The sequence below is a fragment of the Panthera pardus genome, unplaced genomic scaffold, assembly GCF_024362965.1.
Source record: "Panthera pardus isolate Hobbes unplaced genomic scaffold, ASM2436296v1 HiC_scaffold_13, whole genome shotgun sequence".
Taxonomy (NCBI): domain Eukaryota; kingdom Metazoa; phylum Chordata; class Mammalia; order Carnivora; family Felidae; genus Panthera; species Panthera pardus.
Window position 1 is genome coordinate 155,480,519 of NW_026526688.1, and position 21,144 is coordinate 155,501,662.

The window sequence follows — 21,144 nt, forward strand, 5'->3', positions numbered from 1 at the left end:
ACATTATAAATCCTAGAATTTACTGCATTATCAAGATTGAAGTGGGAACCTAACAGTGTCTTTCAAATAATAATATCAGAAATATCTGTTTCTGTTCTTCAGTTATATTTTCTTCCAAATGATCATCTTTGACTTTAGAGAATATTGTGAGAAATTATATCTTACCTCTCAGTTCAGAGGTATATACTCTTGTTCAAGTAAATAACATGTTTACTTGCTATTAAAATACAAACATTAGGATGATTGCTTTATTTACTACATTAAGTTTTATTTTCCAGTTAGATCAAGCAAATCATGTGAATAAACTTGAAAAAACATTTAAAATGTCCATATTTTCTTTTTAAAATGGAAGTACTGTTGGTTAATGAGAACTAGAATGAATTAAAGTATATATTCATCAAATATTAAATGAAATAGAAAGTTGTGATATTGATGGATCTGGGAGGACTTTGACAAATTGTCTACATTGCTAACCCAAACCTCACAATATTTAGCTCATACAACACTTAGCTCACACACACAATTTCTTCTCACACCTAATATAAAAGTCTGGAACAACTTTGTGGTTTTAAATATTAATGGTCTGTAAATATCAAGCAACTTACATGTGAAAAATGCACCATATCACCAGCATTAGATCACATCAAGTTTGTCTTTTAATCTAGTGTTTTAGTCCTTAAAACCAGCATTTCAATATAGAAGATTTTTATGAGGCTGCAAAAATTTCCTTGTATTGGCCAAGATAGGTCCTGGGTAATATTTCAGTCAACCTCTCTACAAATGTCTCATGGGTAAATAGTATTCAGTGTTCATATATTCTCCTTCTTCCCATCTTACCCTGCGGTCACTTCATCATCTTGAGCCACAAGCCCTTTCTCCCATGGAAATCAAACCATTCCTAGGCAGTAGCACTGCTTATTGGTCTGCAGAATGAATTGCAGACAAAGGTTTTTCTAATGCCCTTCTTTTTACATCTTAGCAAGTACAACATACAGTTATTTTCCACTTTTGCTTGACATCTTCTAGGCAAACACGTTCTAAACAGGCAGGTTTACATAGTGAAGTCAGAGTGAACAGCCAAAGAGGCTGGCTGTAAAATCATCCTTCCTATTGAACAATTATTTCTAGGTATTTTTTCCTTTTGCTCATGATGACTTTATTAGGTGGCTGCTATTTAATCCCTACTCCCAAATGAAGAAAAATGATGCTCAAAGGGATGATGTTTCTGGCCCAATGTAATGCAATAATAAGTGAAGGAGATTGGAAAACTTCACTGTAATTATAATCTTGCTCCATATCACAGGCTGAACTCATGTATTAACTTGATTCATGAACTTGTCTTAGTCCCTTAACTTTCTAATTTTCCAGTTACTGATTTGTTAAGTAAAGATAACAATATCTTTCCTTCTCACTTCACACAGGATCAAACTGACTCCAAAATGATGATATGTAAACATCCATCATATGTAAAATGTTTATACATGTGATTCCTTAGGCATCTCTTCACCATTCTCTCTACTCTTTCCTCACTTTTGCCTTTATCTACAGAACACACAATTTTTATTTATATCCTAAACAGAAAGAGAAATATGATTTCTTACACCTATCAAGGAAAGGAAGTCTTACATTTTGAATTTGAAATCATAGGAAATAATCTCTAGGGCTCTTAAAATTACCAAGAAATCTCAGAATCCTCAGAAGGCTTTCAATTCTTTCTAAATTAAAAATAATTTTATACCAAACACCAGAAACAGGTGCTTTCATTTGAAAATTTGGAAATAATCTGAATTATTTTATTGAATAATTGTTAATCTTCCATTGGACATGGGGCTAGACATATAATTATTAATAAGTCTATGATATTAACATATTTGCCATCTAATGGAGAAATGCACATACAGACACGATTACAAGTTAATAAAATAAATGCTAAAATTGAGTTCTGTGTTTACCATGAAATAGATTCATTTAGTTTACAGTATTCAGTATGGAATTTGGAAAGAATGGAGAGAGAAAATGGGAGGTGAAGATTCAGGTGATGGGAGGAAGAATGGGGAATATATTCTTTTTAAAGGTGACTTGTGATTTGTTCAAAGTAACATGGCAAAAAAATTTCAATGAATGAATAAGTAATTGAATGTTCTATGTTGATCAAGTTAAATAATAAATTTCATTGTCTTAAAAATCTGTTGTGATTGGGATTTTAAGTCATTGGAAAACAAGACAATTTACCATATCTACGGATTCATAAGTTTCAAGCAAGCCCTGAAATGAGGACCTCCTCCCTTTACAGCGATATTTGAAGAAAAATTTTAACATTTGTGATCCTGACAATGTTGCTGTTGAGTTCAAATTTGGCTATTTCTCAAGCCTAAGATGTCTCTGTTAGCTCTTCTGGGACTGGAGCAGCTTCAGAGTGCGGATACACGTGGGGCAGACGGTGACTTCAACACCCAGTTTAATAAACCAGTTTTAAGAATTGACAAGTGTTCAGTTTGACCTTGAAGTTTCTGAATGCAGCCCAGGTTGGACAAAGAAGACAAGTCCATGCAAACTCACTCATTCATCCACTTACTCATTATTCTTTCACCTGAAATGAATCAAACCCTTTAAGAGAATAGCAGTATTGCTCAATTTTTAGTTTTATTTCATGTCAGTATATACCTTCATCATAGTGGACATTTTCACATTAGGAACACGCAGCTGTGTATAGTTCATAGGGATGAGATTGGTAGGTACAATGATCCTCTTTTCCTTTTTCCTGCTCTTTGTATTTTTGAAGAGAATTCATTATTATTTGAGGTTCTTGCCTTTCCCTCAAATACTACAGGTGAGAGCATGTGGTCTAGTCCCCACCAGTCACAGTATGTCGTTTTCCTCTGGCCATACTGGTAAGGTCAGGAAAAGACAAATATGCTCTTATTGGCTGGGACAAAGTACCTTTAGGACACATTTTCTTGAGCTACTGGTAAAGAGACTTTTTTTTAAAACTCTGTGATGCTTAACTGGTAATATGTAAGTTAAAAACATTCTAAGTTTTTGTTAGATGTTACATCATTTTTGTTACATGTAGAGAATAAAGCCAATAGAAGGGGAAGCAGAGACAACAGATAGAGATATGAGAGAGAGAGAGAGAGAGAGAGAGAGAGAGAGAGAATTCTGAAGCTAGCCTAATATATTCAGGTTTCACTTTTATCCTATTTTTATTCTAAACAGAATAAGCTGGATTTCATTCATTGCAAGATTTTGACAAATATGACACCTCAAATGTGCTTTGATGATGGAAACAAGACAACTAACTCATCCCTTTTTCTTTTTCTGGTAATTATGAGAAGGTGACACTCTTCTGATATTCCAAATCTTAGAAAAGAAAATAAAAACAAATGATATGTTTTTAGTTTTGGCCTTTATGGTTGCATTTTGAATCAAGATAATTTCAAAATTTATTTGAAAAAATATAATGAATTTTAATCATGAGCATGAGTTATATTTGGCATCCAATTCTTCAGGGATTTTCTCATGTTTTTGAATTTTATTAAATTCTGATCAGCCATTATGATTAGTGTTGGGATTAGAAGTTAATAAGTGAAACAGTTAAGTATGGAGAAGAACAGCTGTGCCTTAAAAATAAGTGTAGTTATGCAAATATTGAATTAAATAATGTTTCAAAAAATTCCTTGAGAATAATGAAATGTAGGAAAGACCCAAGACTTAGAGAGAAGCTTTATATATTGTTTTAGGTATGTATGAGCTATGGACATTTTATTTTAGTGGTGGGATGATGAGCATAAGAAATAAAAGAGGAAAAATAGAGTTGAACAAAGTCCTAGAAAACAAGTAAAGAAGAAGAGGCTTACCGTCATTGTTTTGAAGATCAAAGTTGTCCCTGGTTCTCCTGGATCAGAGACATACTAAAATCAATGGGTGATATAGTGGGGACCTTGGATCATACAAAACTCAGAAGACCAAAATGGATTCGTGGGTTAAGCCAGCATCTATACAAAGGACAAAACATATATATATATGTATGTATATATATATATATATATATATATATATATATATATATATATAAAGTGCTATACAAAGGACAAAACATATATATATATGTGTGTATATATATATATACATATATATGTATATATATATATACACACATATATATGTATATATATATATGTATATATATATATATATAAAGTGCTAGGGGGAAAAAAGAGTAAAATCCATCACACACACACACACACACACACACACACAAAGATAATTTTGTTATGCTGTTTTTCTAAGATGTGATTATACCAGGGTCTGGGACCTTAAAATCTGCTGCAATTTGAAATCTTTCTATAAGTGCCAGATAAATTTAGGGAGCCAAGAAATATACCCACATAGGGAGAGCAAAGCATAAGGATTGGGACAGATATGGATGAACCTTACTTGAGGAAGAGTGAAGGTAGCCTACTTACCACATTGATACACAAAGAAGTAAATCGAATAGTCTTGCTGTAGGGGTCTATTATATCAAAGCAGAAAATGCATTCAGCATAATTTAACACAGGACTTGAAAACATTTTTCTGTAGAGAGGCATATAGTAATTATTTTAGGGCTTGCAGGCCATGTGATATATGTCCCAGCTACTCACATCTAACTGTGTTGTGCAAACCCAGTCATGGAATGGGTGTAGCTGTGTTTCAGTGAAGCTGTATTGGCAAAATGTCACTTTAGTCTGTGGACTCTGATAGAATAGATGAAAATATGCATGAGTGGTGTTCTGGGGGTAAAAATAAATGCCCTGAAGGGAGTGTTTGCTGATTTCTGTGGTATAAATTATCACCACCATGGCTAATTTCAAACTACCAATGGTTTGAAAACCAACATGTAAAATTCCCGAAAATCAAACATCAGCAATTGGGATCCCATACAAGACAACTGAAGGGCTTTACAAAAACATGTTTTACTTATATAGAAGTGAAGGTTCTGTTGTCCCAATCTTTAGTTTTTAAGATCCTGCAATCTTTTTATTTTTTTATTTTTTTTATTTTTTTTATTTTTTTTATTTTTTAATATATGAAATTTACTGTCAAATTGGTTTCCATACAACACCCAGTGCTCATCCCAAAAGGTGCCCTCCTCAATACCCATCACCCACCCTGCCCTCCCTCCCACCCTGCCCTCCCTCCCACCCCCCATCAACCCTCAGTTTGTTCTCAGTTTTTAACAGTCTCTTATGCTTTGGCTCTCTCCCACTCTAACCTCTTTTTTTTTTTTTTTTTTCCTTCCCCTCCCCCATGGGTTTCTGTTATGTTTCTCAGGATCCACATAAGAGTGAAACCATATGGTATCTGTCTTTCTCTGTATGGCTTATTTCACTTAGCATCACACTCTCCAGTTCCATCCATGTTGCTACAAAAGGCCATATTTCATTTTTTCTCATTGCCACGTAGTATTCCATTGTGTATATAAACCACAATTTCTTTATCCATTCATCAGTTGATGGACATTTAGGCTCTTTCCATAATTTGGCTATTGTTGAGAGTGCCGCTATAAACATTGGGGTACAGGTGCCCCTATGCATCAGTACTCCTGTATCCCTTGGATAAATTCCTAGCAGTGCTATTGCTGGGTCATAGGGTAGGTCTATTTTTAATTTTCTGAGGAACCTCCACACTGCTTTCCAGAGCGGCTGCACCAATTTGCATTCCCACCAACAGTGCAAGAAGATCCTGCAATCTTACATTATTTTTCCTCCTTCCATGTTTTCTGTCCCTGCTCCTCAGATCTGCTTCCTGGAGTCACATTCCCTAAAAAACAAAATGAAACAACACAAAACAAACAAAAAAAAAAACCAAGTATGTGCATCTTTGGCTTGGGAATTCCTCAACCTCAGACTTACAAAACATTTATATTTTATATTCTTATTTATTTAAAGGCTTACTTACTTATATTTCCCTCATACAAGTAATAAGATTTTGAACAAGCACCTATATTATAGATTGTCAATGAGTTATTTAAGAAAAGAAGACAGCTAGAAATTAGTTGATGAATTTATATTGTAGACCTATAATGGAAATTACTACATATAACGAGGTATTCACAATCAAAGGAAACATAGTACAAAAGAGAGTACGTTTAGGAAGATACCCCAGAAAGGGTGGGCTGAAAGGGAACATAATTATGAAACAAAGAAATGATGAGAAACAAGCTTGCATTCATTTAGGGATGTATAAAAACTCTGGGTCCAACTACTCATTATTAGACCATTTTCATAATGAACCTGTTCCAAAAAAGTCGAAGTGGATATGCACTTGGTGCTAAATGAGTTTAGAAATAAAACAAAGCTGGAAAAGATTTCTTTTATCCTCTGTCCAATTAGAAAAACCAAGTAGGTCTTTGTTCTTGTAATAGTCTATTTGCTTAAATACATAGACAAGTGGCAGGGGAATCATTTAAATGTTTGCAGGCAGTCAACCACATTAAAGAATCACAAGAAAACAGGCTGAACTCTGAAGTCAAACTGCCAACTTTATTCTAATTAATAACCCTAAATTGGATAGCTATTAATGGATTGTTAATATTTGAGAGATATAAATGTTGAGGTTGGAGGATGAAATTAGAGGTAAAATAAAACAAAATCATCACCATACATGACATTTTTGGTAAACCATGTAGAGGTAAACGAAGATTGAACATCTTTTGAGATTTAAAAGATTCTATGATATGATTAGTATGTGACAACCAAAATGTTTTTCTCTCACATTACGTTACAGTCCTACCTTTACATTGGTTTATTTATCCCCCACTAGTCTGTCATAGAATCATTCTGTTATCCATCTAGTCTGAAATTTCCCTCAAGAGTTGCTTATAAATGAAATATATGAGAACGGGGTATATGCTCTACAGAAGATCATTACTTAGTCTTTTAAAAAATGTGAAATCCTGAGCACTTAAGGTAGCAAGATTCAGATCCTGTTCTTTAGAAACTTACAGTCTCTGTCTTCACTTTCTCTGTTTCACTTTCATGTGAGGACCCTGCTTCAAACTTCCTAAGTAAAGCAGATTAAAAATTTGAACTGCAAATAGTAATAATTTCTCCCGTAGTCCATTTGGGCTGATATATAAAATATCCTAACTGGGTGGTATATGAACAACAAACATTTGCTTCTTAACAGTTGTGGAGCCTGGGAAATCCAAGATCATGGCACCTGCAGATTTGGTGTCTGGTAAGATCCTGCTTTCTCATTGATGGTATTCTTTTCACTGTAACCTCACCTGATGGAAGGGTGAGGGAGCTTTCTCAGCTTCTTTTATCAGGGCACTAATCCCATTCATAAGAGTTCTACTTTCACAACCTTCTAACAAGTCCCCACCTTCTAACAATATCGCTTCAGAGTATGATTCAACATATGAATTTTTTTGAGGGGTGGGGACACAAACATTCAGTCTATAGCAATTTCTAAGTGCAGATAATGTATCAGGTCCCCCTTCCTTCTCCCTCCATTGGATATCCTGGCTTATCAGAGTGCCTGGCCAAAAGTGAAAAATTAATAAATATATTTGTAATGAATTTTGAGTAAATAGTTGGGGATTTAATTAACAAGCAATTACACTATACTGAGATAGGAGCTTTAATATATGCCAGGTGTAAAGGAGCCTGGTTAAGATCAAGGGACTATGGATATGAAACTTAAGATTTCTTCTTATTTTTATGACCCCCTTTCCTGTGCTCTTTCTATTTTTTCCCAACAGAGAAGAAATGCTCAGAGTGATTTGACACAGAATTGGCAAATTGGGATAAAGAAAGTATAAGAGTAGAAAAAAGAGAAAGAACTGGAACAATGAAGTTTCTTTAAAAAATGCAGTATCTAGGGGCACCTGGGTGGCTCATTCAGTTAAGCGGCTGACTTTTTGCTTCAGCCCAGGTCATGATTTCACAATTTGTAGGTTTGAGCCCCAAGTAGGGCTCCATGTCAACAGTGTGGAACCTGCTTGGGATACTCTCTCTGTCTCTCTTGGCCCCTCTCTTGCTTAAGTGTTCATACTCTTTCTCTCTCAAAATAAATAAATAAAATTGAAAAAAATGTGGTATCTAATGGCTGAGGAGAAAATCTTTCCTGTCTGTCACAAACTATTTTGGAGTCATTTATTTACATTATGGGTACAAGCTGTACCCTCATCTTTCTTCCACAGAAAAGGATCCTGGGCAGCTATATTTGTTCTACATGTCCTAGGTCTTTGTTCACAATCGACTGGGCCAAATGGACTCTCTTTCCTGGGAATTTAGAATTAGCATTTAGGAAGAGCTAGTACATCTCTACAACAAACTAAAAATAGGCTATGTATTAACTGCAAACCATGAAGAGCCTTTGACAACTATGTGGACTGACAAGCAGAGAGAGGAGGTCGATAGGAAAAGAACGAAGCAGATGTCCAGAGAGAAGCAGAGATGAGTGATAAACAGAGCACGGGTGGCCTAATGTCTTGGAGGTATTCTGGGTTCTGAGTTTCACGCCTTCCTGAAGCCAAGCTAGAGCCAAATTTTGGTTTTTATTACAAACTTTTATTGCAAAAATGTTGTAGCTTTTGTTTTGTTTTACAAATCATCTCTTTCATGACTTTGCCCAAACATCCCCTTTCCATTCAAACCCAACTTCGTGACTTGGCATTTTAAATAATGCCAGTTTTACTCCCTTTCCTGTTTTGAGCTGAGTTGAAAGCTCCTAAAATTTACCTGTTGAAATCATAACCCCTAGTACCTCAGAGTGTGACTGTATTTGGATATAGAATCTTTAAACAAGTTAACTAAGTTAACATGAAGTCATTAGTGTGAGCCCTAATCCAGTATGACTGGTATCCTTTTAAGAGGAGGAAGTTTGGACAGATACACACATAGAGGGAAGATATCGTCAAGATACAGGAAGTAGAGGGCCGACCAGAGAGGCCTGCAAGAGAAACTTTCCTCGTGGCTCTCGGAAGAAACCAATCCTTCATCTCAGACTTCCAGCCTCCAGAACTATGAGGAATAATTTCTGCTGTGTAGGCCACCCAGTCTGTGGTGCTTTGTTAAGGCAGCTCTATCAAACCAATTCATCACCTCACAAACTGATCTCCCTGACATTGTACTATCGCATTATTAAATATATTTCTTATGTATTGTCCTTTTCCCATCACTAGAATGTAAATTCCATGAAGGCAGGGAGTTTTCCTGTATTCACTGATGTTTTTCTCAGGTCTTTGAACAATGTCAAACACATACATACATGCATGCATGCATACATATGGATTTTTGTTAGCACATAATCGTCTAGGGTAGACACTAAGAACAATGTGAAGAGTGAAGGTCACTATATAACTCTGGATAAATCAACTCAATTTATAATAATCTTAATTATCTTATATGTGAACATAAAATGTTTAGATTCCCTTAAAGTATAGAAAATCCCATCATTCTGTGAAGGGATGAATATTCAGCTTTTACCTTTTTTGCTACTAGAAACATGTTTAGTCTTTGTACTTCGAAGTCTTTGCTGAAGTTCCTTGGAGCCAAGAATTTTGTTTCTTCTACTTTTCTGTGTGGACCTTAGGCAACATTTGTGTTTCTCCTTGTTTTTAGAAATTTCCCTGTGAGTTGTCTATATTGTGACTTGGGAGTGAAATAAATGCGCATATATTTAGATTCTCAACTTTATTTTCAAAATTAATAGTAGGCTGAAAATTCTTGTTAGTTTTGGTAGAAATTTAATTTTTCATGAAAAAATTTAAAGTTGTTTGTGGAAATGAATGACTAGTAAAGAAAATTCCGTTTCATAAAATTACATTATTTCCTAGTCAGCCTCATTTGAATGACTACTAAAGAAAATTCAGTTTCATAAAATTACATTATTTCCTAGTCAGCCTCATTAGAGCACTTTTCTCCCTTTTATTCTGTGAATTAACTAGTTAACAGATAACTGTCCAAGCTTACCTAACCTTTATTTTGGAAACAGTTACAATTTGCATTGCAAGATTAGTTCAAATTTTATTATTCAGCGTATCCTTGACCTCAGTGGTTAAAACTATTAACTAAAGTAATGCTAATTGTGGTGGCGTTTTTTGATTTAGACACTTGTCCACTAGGAATTGGACTGAGACCAATTCATTTCATTCTGGCTACTGAAAAGACATCAAGCTGTAATAATTTTTGGTCACTGTTCAAGAGTTTACGCTAATATAAAGGGCACACAGGGTAAAACTCAATCATAAATACCACCCTATACATTTAAGTGGATGTTTTTGTACTAAACTGGGTGAAATAATGAGGAAACTATAAACATATTTTAATATTTTGCAACTGAATATGAAACATCATTATATATTTTATTCTGATATATTATCGTTTTCATCAGATGAAAACGACAGTGTGTGTGAAACCTGTATTAAAAACTAAGAAAGATATTATTTGCTTGATCCAATAAATATTCGATTGCCTAATATTCCTAAGGTACTATAGAAAGAATACATAGAGTCCCAAGTGAGTAAGGCATGATGGTGGCCCTCAGGAGATTTATGATTTAGTAAAAGTAATGAGATTTGTAAATAGATAATAAATGCGTATGTAAGATAATTGATAACATTTACTGAATCCTCATCCTGTGTCAGGCACTCATTTAAGAGCTTTATATACATTATACCAATCAAGCCTTTTACCTGTATTTCAGATGAGTATTCTTTTATTGATAAGTAAACTGAGTCACAGAGAGTTAAAGCAACTTTTCAAGGTCAGGAAGTTAATAAGTAAGCATGTTGGAATTTGAACTTGTGATGTTGGCTTCTGAATCACACTGTTAACCTATTTTGTCTTTAAGATGAAATTTTTAAAAGTAATATAAAAACAAAACAAAACAAAACAAAAACCCTACAAACTTGTTTAATGACTCACATATGGCAGAAATCACATCTATGTTGGGAGAACTCAAGCGTCTTAGGATGGATGCGTTTCTAATGGACCTCAATTCATTGAGATATGTGGAACTTTGGAATGAGGTATCATCTTCAAGTAGACAGACTGGCTAGTTTCTCACCAAATCTTTTTCCTGTGCATAGAACTAGACTACCTTTTTCATCCTCCCTTGTAGGTAGGTATAACCATGTGAATGAATTCTAGCCAAAGGATATATACACAATGTAGAAATGTATGAAGTCTACAGAGTTCTAGGTCAGGCCTACAAAACCTCCCATGTATGATTTTTGCCCTGTTCTTTTCCTTGATGCATAGTCTCTGGATATCAGAAGCCAAATAATGAAGATCAGAGATGACATTCACAATTTGGAAGAGGCCTAGATCCCCAAATCACAGCTTGAAGGAGAGCCGGCCACTGATTAGAAAAACCCATTTTAGGTATTTTTCAATGAGCAATAAATGTTTTCTGTTGTAAGCTACAGAAATTTCGACACTTGTGGGCTACAGCAAGTAAGAAGTAAGCCTATCTTCACTAATATAGGGAATATAAGACAGAGTGTCATAAGGATGATAGATTAAATTTGCTTCTCACCAGTGGATAAGAAGTGTAATGTTAGGTTCTAAAGCCAATATGAAGGTTAAAATTGCCCATGGCAGAACTATTTTTGGAATTCCCTATACAAGTTGATATATATATATATATATGTATATATATATATGTATATATATATATATATATATAACATAGTACAATATAAAATATAATATACAAAGTCAACCTTATACAACCTTATAGAAGATTATGTCAGTTCTTTTCACTCTTGCATTGTTAATGTTTTCCTAGTGTTAATTAATTATTCAACTTCTTCCTTTAGTATATTGATGATACCATTACCACTTATTTGTCTGGCCACCTGAACCATACATTTCATTTCTTTTTAATGGAAAAGAGACATAATCTTTCTAAAATGTTTGGCACTTTATGTATTGGCTGTTTCAGCCTCAGTTTCTGCCATTGTTTTCAGACACACTTCTAATATGATTTCATGGAATTGAGGGGCAGTTTAATATCCTAGAAATAACACAGGCTTTATAGGCAAGGACTTACGTTTGACTTCCAGCTCTAACATTGTTCAAGTTGTGTTGTGGATCTTGGGTAAAAAACTTAAATTTTTGGAACTTGTTTTCCAATTAATCAATTGGAGATAAAAATACATACATGCTAAGATTGTTCTGAATACATGTGTATTCATATTATTTATTGGGTACTTATCATGTTACATTTTCTAAAATAATTACCTTATCATAAGTTCATAATATTTTCCAGGTTTCTGTGTTTTATTAAACTTTTTTACTTTTGGCCTGTACATGTCACACATTCTATTCTGAGTTTATCGAGTTCCCAGCTCAGGAATAAGCAATGTTTTGGTTTATTTTCTTCTCTTTCTCTCTCTTTTTTTATCTTCTCAAATCTCCCAGTTTCCATTATACTTTCTTTCAGCACATTGTTAACTCTGTTTACTCCATTTCCGTTAAGATTGATTACTTATATTAAAAAAATCTTTTTAAGTTAGTACATAAATTACTAAAATTTTGCACTTGTGGCATCCTTAATAACTAGTTCGTGAAAGTGCTATTATCTTTGCTTAAGAGTAAATGACTTGCCTGGTGTTCCACATTATTTGGTGACAGAGCTAGAACTAAAACACCAATTAACAATTATTGAGCACTTGCAAGTTGTGTAACACTTTTCATATACTAATTTCATCCTCATAAAAACTCCATGAATTAAGTACTCTATTATCATCAAATCACACATCAAATCACAAATCACAAATCAAATGAGGAAAGGGAGGTGCAAAGAGGTCCGAGTTGTTTACCATGGTGACATGACTATTGTTTGGTCTGGTATTTGAACTCAAATATCTGTGTCTAAATCAAGCTACTATTTTTTTTAGTGTTTTTACTTATTTATTTTGAGAGAGAGAGAGAAAGAGAGAGCTCACACAGGAGGGACAGAGTGAGGGAGAGAGAGAATCCCAAGCAGGCTCTGCACTGTCAGTGCAGAGCCCAATGTGGGGCTCGAACTTAAGAACTGTGAGATCATGACCTGAGACAAATACAAAAGTTAAACGCTTGGTGACTGAACCACCCAGGTGCCCCTAAATCATGTTACTATGTCGATTTACATTAGAGTGTATACAGTGTTTGGTACTGTGACTAATACATCTTATGGGTGAAAGACATTGTTCTTGAACTAGTCAGCAATCTGAGGTCAACATAACTAAATCATCTTGCTATTGTACAATTTGGAAGAAAGTTTAGCTAAGAAAGTATGGTAGGTACATGGGTTGACACTGGAGATCTTAAATGCCATATTTTGCATCTATGTGCTTAAAGATTGAACATTATTGTTTAAAATTTTAAAAACTCAGATTAAAAAAAATGAACAAAGTATAAGATTAAAAAAATACCACTTCAATTTTAGGATTGAAACTAAAAGTTTAAAAAAAAAAAGTAAAATAAAATCCCAATTGTACATGTACTAGAAAATGTTGTTTTTTACTAGGTCGTGGGATAAATTTCAGCTTTTGGGAAAAAATATGAAAGTAAAAGCAAAAATAGATTGTTTAAATCAAATTAAAAATCTAATGTGATCATTTTTGCCTTACAGTGATTATTTATATTATGAAGATCTGTAACTGTATACTGTGTATCAGTTTGATGAGATTATTTTAGACAGCTGTATGCAATATGTGTTGGTAGGCAGGAAATTTTTTTCTATAATGCTACAGCCACCCTTTCTAGCTTTGGCTGAAGTCTGAAATGTATCAGAAAATACACTATTACTGCTTCACATTTATTCTTTGTAAGTGATATCCACGTAAAATGAACTCATTTAAAAAGTTAAAGTTTATCATTTTCCAGCCGACACTGTGGTCTCAACGTAGGGATTGAAAATGAGGCCGTGTTTCTTCTCCCCCTCATATATCTCTGAGAAACATGAATTTTACAGCTGGAATTCAGCTGACAAATTTGGTTGTGACCTGGTAGTCATAGTTCTGTAAAAAGACAGCAATAGGTATGGTCACAGAACTAATTATGTTGATTATGGATGTGCTATTTTTTTAAAAGTGGCCTTTGTAATTTCTTTGTGTATGACTTATAACCCATTTATTTAATTCTTTCTATTTATTTAGACATATATGTAAAATTATATATTTTATATAATGTACCCAAATTAAATTCACTTTTATGCTTATACATTTTTAATCCTATAGTCTTGCACTAACATTTGTTACTTAAAACATTAATTTTCAATAACTTGCCATTTAACTAGGAGGTTGATTAATTGTGGGTCAATGGAGAATAGTTAAAGAGAGACTGGGTGGCCTTTGCCTTCAATCACATGTAATTGAAACACTATTTCTTGTGAACAAAGCACTAGAATTAGAAGTGATTCCAAAAAATTCATATGATTTGTGTATATTGGTTGCAATCTGATGAGAGAGTGAGATGAGAAGACTCATGTTGACACTGTTTTGGGGTCACAATTATGCTTTTTACTTAGATTATAAATTGATAGGTTGGAACTGGGAGGAGTGAAAAGGATATAGAGGGGGCTAAAAACCCACCTGCGCATGGGCACCACCACAAATGAGAGGATATAAAAACAATTTAAACACTTGTTTTCCTGTTCTTTAATCAGCTGATGGACAGAGATACAAACAACAATCCTAAGACTGTGAATTCATAATAAAAGTGTGAGCCGAACGCCTGAAGCAGCACAAAGTGAACAACTGATTCTGACTGGTGGATTATGACACGTGTCATCAAAAAAGTTATACTTGAACTGAGTCTTGAAGGGTAAGACTTCAAAAGTTAGAAATGAGGAGGATAGATCTTCCACACACAGGCAATAGAATGACCAGAGACATAGAGGCATGGCGGCATATGATCGTACAACAATAAGTGACCTTTTATAACCAAAGATGGATTCCACAGTTGGGTGGGGAAGGAGGAGGGGGTGGGACACAAAGCAAAAATGAGGTATAGATTTCATTTTAAAAGACCTAAGTGCCACTCTGTTAAGGATATTTATTTTTGGTCTGCCCTTCATGTTGCTGCTTCTTTTAATAAAAAGCACTTTTTTACTAGTGTGTGTGTGTGTGTGTGTGTGTGTGTCCAGAGATTATCTTGTAAGAGCTGCCCATGACCAGATCTAAAGGCAGACCTTTGTGTTTTGGAATGTGCAACTTCTAAGCAACTCAGACTGCTGAGTTAACCATTTGCTGCCCACAGATAATGCCAAAAGTAGTAGAGAATCACCAGCATCTAAAATGCTGAAGTCTATTAGCAAACCAGTACAAGGAGAGGGAGGGTGAAGTTTGAAGAAGACTATTGAAGTTACCATAAGGTATCATGAATTCGAAAGCAGGAGTATGTAGTGCAATTAGGCAGGCTAGGTGGGTTTGGAGAAGGATGTGGGTTCTGAATCATTGCTTAGCTGTCATCTGTGATTTGCTTTTATGAGCTTACAGCGACTAGATGCAAAGACAGATTAATAGGATCCAAACCCCAAAATAAGTCAAGGATAAAACTGAAATAACCAGAGAAGAAAAACGAGACATTTAAAATTTTACTCTCTCCCTTTTTCCCCTGAAGAAGGCGGCTCTTGCTTAGTTTCTCTTCTGGTATTCTAAATCCTCAAAAGGAGAATGGGATGTCCAGAGTTGGCTTAAACACTATTTTTTTTTTCCTTAAGGGAAGGGCAAAGGCTGACCTTAAGGTGGCAGGATCTATGGGTGCTGTATATATAATGCATTGAGTCTTATCTTTAGCTGACTCTTTTCCAGCATTTGACAAATGGGGTAGAATTTGAAGCAAAGGAAGTTATATTTTTTTAAGAACAAATTTTGTTGGTGGGTGGATAGAGAAATATTAGTTATATGAGGTAAGTAAAAAGGAACTGTTGTGTCCACAGAGCCAAAGAAAATACAAAATGAGTGGCACGTAGTAAATCTACACCACTCCACGTTTTTGCATAGTATTGGTCCCTCTTTTCTCTCCACCAGATCACATCAAGTCCTCTTTCGTTATACTCTCATTCCACACCAAGTTCCCTTTCTGACCCATAAACTCCTAGCCAGAGCCCTTACTCCTGTCCTCTCCTTATTTGCTTACTCAGACGACTAATCCTTAGCTACTCCCCAGATGCAATGCTGACTCTTCTATATCATATTTTCAGGAGCACAAAATTCATCAACTGATGAACAACAAATTTTTTCTTGTGAATGACTGCTCCAAGTGGTTGGTTAGATACAGTCCTCAGAAAGATAGGAAGTAGGAAATCCAACTGGGTATGTTTGCTTTGAAGTGACTCTCTGTTCTAAGCCGTGTGACTAATAAAGTACCTAACACATAGTTGAGGCTCAATAAATGTTTATTGTTGTTCGTCTAGGCCAATGACTTCTTAAGTAGCTTATGGAATACAATATACAATAGAGGAAAATACAGGAATTGTCTAACTGTCCTCAGTGGAGAAATGAACCAGCTGCAGCATGAGTGTGAAGTGCCCAAGAACAAAATAAAAATAATATTTTGAGATTTATTTGGAAAATAGCTGTTTCCTAAGGCCTTGCAGATTGCGGACCAGATTTTATCTTTGTGTAATTTTCTGTGACAGCTCTCTAATCTGCAGTGAACAGAAAACAGCATTTCAAGACAAGCCTTTGTTATTTTATTATTTATGAGAGCAGTTTTCATTGTTAAGACTTTGCAACCTTCTAAGATAGTGAAGTTTAGTGTGTGAATCAGGATATTCTCGCCATTTTATAAATATAATGACTGATGGATTTTGAAGTTCTATATTATATTAAGGAATGGGAAGATAATAGGAAGTATAAATTGAAATAAATATGTATTCCTTTTTTTAAATCCTTGAATTATTTTAAACATACATCTGTAATGGATAGAGATCCTTATGTAGATAATTAAACACTTTGGAAATGTTCTCCTTTACTTTTTTATGGAGTTCGAAGTGGTCATTGAAACCATCCAACAACCAATAAAATACCGTGAATTCAAGTAGGAATGTGGAAGCTTCTTTATCAATTTCTAGATGTGACAGCTCCAGCTAGTTGCAATGATTTTATTTAATGTTGTCTGCTCCAATAATTTGCTATTTGAAAGGTCTAGCTAACAAAACAATATCTTAATTGATACAAAGTTATGTGATTTTCATCATAAGCCAATATTTAGGGAGTTGTTCTTCCCCCCCCCCCCCCCCGTTTATTTATTTTTGAGAGACAGAGCATGAGCAGGGGATAGGAAGAGAGAAAGGGAGTCACAGAATCAGAAGCATGATGTAGGGCTCGAACCCATGAACCGTGAGATCATGACATAAGCAGAAGTCAGATGCTTAGCCAACTGAGCCACCCAGGCACCCCTGGAGTTGTTCCTTATTATAAATTATTATACTCATGATTTCAACCGATTTGTAAGGATGAATCAAAATCATTTGAAAGACCCCTCCCATCCTTGTTTTAAAGTAAGCTCTAGGCCCAATGTGGGGCCTGAACTCATGACCTGGAAATCAAGAGTCTCATGCTCCACTGACTGAGCCAGTCAGGTGCCCCTAAAAGAATTTTTTAACTTTGTCCATATTTTTGTCTCCAAAAACTGGAATAGAGAAAACAAGTTCAGAAATAAGAGAGAAATTCTTAGGGAAAAGTTTATCCCACATGGATAGAGCAATATCCATTGCTATTTTAAAAAATAATTTAATATGCTGCGCAAAAAATGTCTTTTTGTTGTCTCACTATTCAAAGTGAGAAATGGATTAGCAATTAACATATGGCAACTCTCTGATGCCTTAATAAATGGAAAAGAGCTTTTGCTCAAAGCTGTTGGAGCTCTTTCACAAATTAATTGACCCTAACAGGTGGATATACTGTGCCCCATGTTCCAAAGGGGGAAATGCGTACAGCCAGCTTAAAATAAATTCCAAAGTTGTAGAACATATCTAAAAGATAAATATTCCTGAGAGGTGAATTTGAGGACAGCTTTACATTTTCTTGTCTTACTCTGGTAACAGAAGGCATCATTTCCATCCTTCCATTCTGACCTCATATATTATAGGACTAGTTTTGTCTTCGGTTCTAAGCCTGCGAGAGGAATTCTAAGCTCCATTTCCACAAAGTTACTTTTAATAAGCTCTATGTGATTATACTAAGATTTTTTTTGGGGGGGTGGTTACTCTTGTTTGTACCTATCCAACATTCCACATTTCGTTTAAAGGTCACCTACTGTATATTTTATGTATGTGACATTATGGAAAAGACAAAGCCCTAGTGAGGAGTACAGATCAGTATTTTCCAGGGGTCAGGGCATGCCGTGATTACAAATAATAGCCCAGTAAGTTTTTTGGGTGGCGATGGAACTATTCTGAAGCCTTATGGTTATGGTGGTTACACGAATTTATACACATGTTACAATTTCTTGAACTGAACACCCCAAAAGATCAATTATGCTAAAGTAAATTTGTAGAATAAAAACATTTGTTAAGATGATTTTATTTTTTGTACTGTCTTAATTTTTTTCTCTTACCTTAAGTGGTAGAATGATGTATAAATGGTTTTTAGGAAGAGCTGACAAAGATATTTTCAGAATTATGAATAAATTCCTAAATTTCTGAATATCTGTTCATTTTATTGATGGTTAAAGGGATACTGTGAAATCTTTTTGTAATACAGTCCTCAAGGGCTCAGAGCGAGAGATCACCTTAGAATTGAGATCCTTTTATTATCTTTACCTTTTAAACTTCTCTGGTAAAATGAATGATAGTCTGCTTTTTGTTAAATTTTTCTTAGGATTAAAGTGTTACAGTGAAATTTCAGTGCATTTTTCCAAACATTTTTCATAGTTTTGCCAGTCTGGTAGGTGGAATGGTATTATATTTTTAAGTTATATTTTGATTAATAATCTCAGTTCATATTCATATATATACATATATATAGGTTTATCTTATCCAGTATGGTAAAGCTAATTGTTTATAGTTTACATCTCCATATTTTCAAATCTGAATCATATTTCATGATAGGATAAAATATATAACAGTAAAGGGAGTTTATAAACAATAAAAAAGTATTACAGAATAATAAGAAGGTTAGTGTCAATCCATTCAAATTGGCCATGAATTTCAAAAGTGTTCAGATTTCAAGTTCTAACTGAATTGGGTAATTGAGCACTTCTTTATATTTGCCTGAAGAATGTACCTAAAAACCCATTTCTCCCTTGAGTGGTTTTGATCAACAATTAAATATTTATACTGTAATGTATACCATGATGAAATTAGATATATTTTTTTACTAATAAATGGCAACACCAATGGTGTCCAGGTTTTTAAGCCCTTATTAGCCTTTGGATTTTTCTACTTACGTTTAAAGGTAATAATTTCCTTCATCATTTAACATTTATCAACTTCCATCCTCAGATATTCAATTTATTATACACATCTAATGAAAGAAAAAAAATAGTTCAGATATATACATATTTTTTGAATATATAAAGGCTGCCTTAAGAATTTAAAACAAAGAGAAATAAATGCAACTTTTGAAATTTACTGAGCATTCAGTTTAAAATACAAATTTCAGGACTTATATTGGGTTGGGATAAATTTAGGGTTGCCAGCCAATATTCTCCCTTTCTCTTTCTCACTCTCATTGATTTGTTTGCTTGTTCACTAAAAATCTAGTTCACAATTTTTAGGAACCCAGAGTACCCTAGGATTATGGTTTTTACTAATTAATAAAATTGCTAGTAGAGATTCTCTGTGTTGATGTTTGCCCAGGGTCATCCCTAGAGAAAAGGGAGTAAGTGAAAGGGAAGGATTGAATTAGAGAAACTTGTGAGAGTAAAATGATTAAAGAACCCATCCTACTTCCCCTTTAAACCCCTCTGATTCACTCACTGTTTATAATAAAATTATTTTAGGTTTAAATATGTGTTTATGTGAAGTGAGTTTTTAATTATAAAAGTTTTTCAGCATGGTATACATTGTGAACATTTTTTTTTTCAAGGACCTTCTAGATGTCAAGTTGTACTTATAATGAATTGTGTGGATTGAAATTTCATTTCTACAATTTTAGATTGTTGAGTGAGTCAGCAGGGCCAGTTGTCCAAGCAACAACAACAACAACAACAAAAGTATAACTGTGTGTAGTAGGCAGAATTCTAAAATGGCCCTGAGGATCCCATCCCCTCCCCTTGATTGTGGGAAGGGCCTGTGAATATGATGGAATATCATTCCTGTGATTATGTGACCATATATTGCAAAAAGAATTCTGTATATATAAATAAGCTCCTTAATAAGTTGACTTTGAATTAATGAAAAGGGAGATTTTCCTGAGTGATTCTGATATAATCAGTCAAACCCTTAAGACAAAGAATCAAACAGTAGATCCTGCTGTCTTTGAAGAAACAAACTGCCATGTTGTGAACTGCCTTAAGGGGGTTGTGGGAGATTGGTAAGGTCCTCAGGAGAGCTTCTAGGAGTTGAGAGTGTTCCTGACGTCCAATAAGCTAGACGATGGAGACTTCCATGCCTACAGCCTCAAGAGACTGAATTCTGCCAATAGCCAGGATTGCAGTTCCTGGCTGCCATCTTGATTCCACCCTGGTGACACTCTTAGCACAAGAGCCAACTTAATCTGTACTTAGATTCCTGACCCAAGGAAAATGTGAGACAATAAATTTGTATGGCTCAAAATAGCTAAATTTGTAATAATTTGTTACATAGCAAAAGAACACTAACATTACAAATGAGTGGCTTTTAAAAAGGTAAACCCAATGAATATAAACTTCCATGAAATAATACTTATGAAAATTAGTATTTATTAGGATTAATAAGATACTTTTTAAGAAATGTTACAATTCCTGTGCAGTTTGATCAGGCAGGAGGTGTTCAAATTTCCAGAAAAATTGGTGAAATTTCCAGGAGGCCAGATCATTAGGCAGCGTTTTCAGTGGTAAAGAGATAATTGTTTATGGCTTTAGAAATTCCTTCTTCATTAAAAAGTACAAAATGAAGTTACTACCTTAGCACATATATTTTGGTTATCTATCTCTATTAAAGTTAAACTATCAGTTCTCAAATAAAATATGATTCAGATTTTAAGTGCCAAATCATTACCCTCACTATGTTCAT

At 34.5% G+C, this 21,144-nt stretch overlaps 1 long non-coding RNA gene across 1 annotated transcript; it reads right to left on the minus strand.

The window, feature by feature from the left end:
* Positions 1 to 5,718: 5,718 nt before the first annotated feature.
* On the minus strand, positions 5,719 to 19,468 carry LOC109275462 (uncharacterized). Its single transcript, XR_002084166.2, has 2 exons — positions 19,377 to 19,468; positions 5,719 to 5,802 (listed from the first exon to the last, which is right to left on the minus strand). It is a non-coding gene; the product is annotated as an uncharacterized LOC109275462 (long non-coding RNA).
* Between the last annotated feature and the right edge of the window lie 1,676 nt (positions 19,469 to 21,144).